Raw genomic sequence first — 2915 nt, 5'->3', positions numbered from 1 at the left:
GTTACAATAATTAATTATGTCATCCCTACCTTAATTGAATCAAAATACTACGAAATTTCTAAAACTACATTTCTTCAATTTACTAATCATTATAACATGAGTGGTTGATCTAAGCCTAATGGTGAATGCATATAATCAAGAAAAGTAGGTTGTTGTGTATCAAAGGCAAACGTCAATTGAAAGTAGTTTTGCTTCGGTTCTGCTTGACAATGTGAAGTACTACTTACTTCTCAAGGTTCAGTGAAAGAAACCAATTACTCGGCCAGTTTGAGAAAATATTCAGGTCCACCTGGAGCAGTTCATAATCATAGAGTAGTGAAAAAGTTTCGTGTCGTTAGCAAATTGTAAGCAAGGTTACCTCAAACTTCGGAGTAAATCGTCAGTGTAGACCAAGAAGAGTAGAGGATTCATAACTGTTCCTGAGTCACACCGCTAGTTACAGGTCTAGAAAGAGAAAAACTGTAGTTATTAGGTCGCAGTTTGTCACAAACTCAGCTAGTAATGGCCAAAATTTAAAACAACGTCTTTTTGATCAAAGTCTTAATTTTGTTCACCAGAAGATTCTTTCAGTGCCACCTCTTGCTACGCGTACCGCACATTTCATCAGCCACCAATCACATAAGACGAATAACTCACAAATTACCTATCTGAGAAATTCATCTATGCCTATGATATTGCTCTTTTGTTTCTTCATACTGAATTCGGAATTATTGAAAATACTTTAAATGAAGATCTAAAAGTTATGGAAAACTATTTTCTTCAGTGGCGGTTATGCCCTAATCCATATAAAACAGAATTTCTTGTTTTCATTTGAATATTCAAGAAAAATTTAAAGTAACTTTCAATAATTCCGTCTTGACTCATAATTATACTACCAAATATCTTAGAGTTAAAATTGATTCTTCTTTGAATTTCGAGGTTCACTTGAAAAATTCACGTTTTTCACGTCATTGAATTCGAGGATAATATCCTTCAAAAATTAGCTAGTTCTTCATGGGTTGCTGATGCCAGCACTCTTCAGCAGCTGAGGCCTTGTTTTTTTCTGCTGCTGAATACTGTTGTTCTATTCGGTTCTATAGGGCTGATGTTCATAAAATCGATGCACAGCTATGAGAAATATCAGTGGAATTATTAGATCTACACCTTCACATTGGACCAGTACTATCACATATACTTCCGCTCCATATTCGTAGTCACGTCCAGCAAAGAAATCTTGAGAAAAATGTCATTTCTACTCGAACTTATTTCCAATTGTATATTACCTCTCAGATACTAGAACTGCCAGATAAAGTCACGCAAACGAAGGATTAATACCTTCCTTCAATCTAATGAAAGTGACAAGGAAATTTGGCGTTCGGAATGTATTCAACAAAAGTCTAATCGTTGATCTTTCCGAGAAATCTTCATGGAAAAATTTGGTGTATTTTAAATCGACTTAGGACTGGTCATGGTCATGATCATTGCAATATAATGCTCTTCAAACGACATTCTATTGAAAGCCCACTATGTGAGTGTGGTCTAGAAAAAACTATTGACCACATGGCCAATACTTGTCAAATTTATAAATTTCTTGGTGGTTTCCAAGCTATCCATTCAGTTACAGATTCATTTTTAGAATGGGTCTTCAAATCAATATAATGGAAACTAACATTTATTCTTCCTTTCTGGTTCTGTTCTTTTTTGTTTTCAGTTTAATTATAAAGTCATCAACCGATGGTGAAGAGGAAGGATGGAGAAAGGTTTTTTTAGAAGAATAGAAAGCCCTTCAATATAAATATGTCAGCTTATTCTGTGAACAAATACACTAAACAATCATTGCACCTATACGGGGAGACAGAGTTTTTGCTGAGATTGTGATCTGTGCTCTTGTATCATACATTGAAATTTATGATGCCCTGTTCACATTGCCTCTGCTAACACTGATATTACATCTATCCATCTGAAGTTGATGATATTTTGTATTGTTCCATCTCGGAAGAATGTATATAGACAGACAAGTGAATTTCAGACCTAGTGCCTTCATGACTTTATGGAAGGCTCATCCCTAGAAGTGCGTTTCATTCGATCAATATTAGACGATAATTTTCTTCTGCAGTTCCTACTGAATTTCAAAAATGTTTCTCATACAATGCGGTAATGTTTTCAAACAATGTGGACAGTCTTAACTACCAGCAATTCAATCGACCTATGAAATGCTCTCTCTTAGAGGAACGAATTTCTTGTTTCTATTATTTTTCTGTTTCTCATCTGCGCTGTATTTTTATTGTGTGAATTCTTACGAAAAGACAGACGAACGAGTGTAAGAGTAGTCTAAGACTAAACACTGCCTCAGCTTGGTTTGTCTAATAACTCATTTTGTTTATGTGTCTGTATACACTTTTTTCCAAATGAAAATAATAGTAGACCAACCACAACCCGATTTTGAAACATCTTGTCGGTATCTCTCTTGTATACCTACAACAGGTATGGATATGTTCAGGGCATAGTGTAGATAACAAATCTGCTTGTTGTAATGTTTCAAAATAGTATGGAGGGGATAGTAGTGACGTCATAAGCATGGCCGGCGACGGTTTTGATTTTTTTTATTACATCGCCACTATTTCCTTGTATATACCTAGTGTCGTTTGAAAGCGTATTGAATGTTCTTCAATTTATTCCCAGACACCTAAATCCTATATATCATATTCAAAATTATATTCGACAAAATATGATTTTTTTATAGAGATTTCAAAACTATTCTTGTTTTACTAAGAAACCGATGAGTTAACGTTAATTGTGTTCGATATAAAAATTATGCAATATTCTATACTTATTTATACAGGGTGACCACTATTTCAATGGGATTGTATTGGTAACTTTTAAACCATAAGAGTTAGAAGGTCGGTCAAATGGAGAAAAAGTGGCATTCATAGGAG

Source organism: Harmonia axyridis, chromosome 1 (assembly GCF_914767665.1).
Source record: "Harmonia axyridis chromosome 1, icHarAxyr1.1, whole genome shotgun sequence".
Lineage (NCBI taxonomy): Eukaryota > Metazoa > Arthropoda > Insecta > Coleoptera > Coccinellidae > Harmonia > Harmonia axyridis.
Note: the sequence above shows the minus strand (reverse complement) of the source record.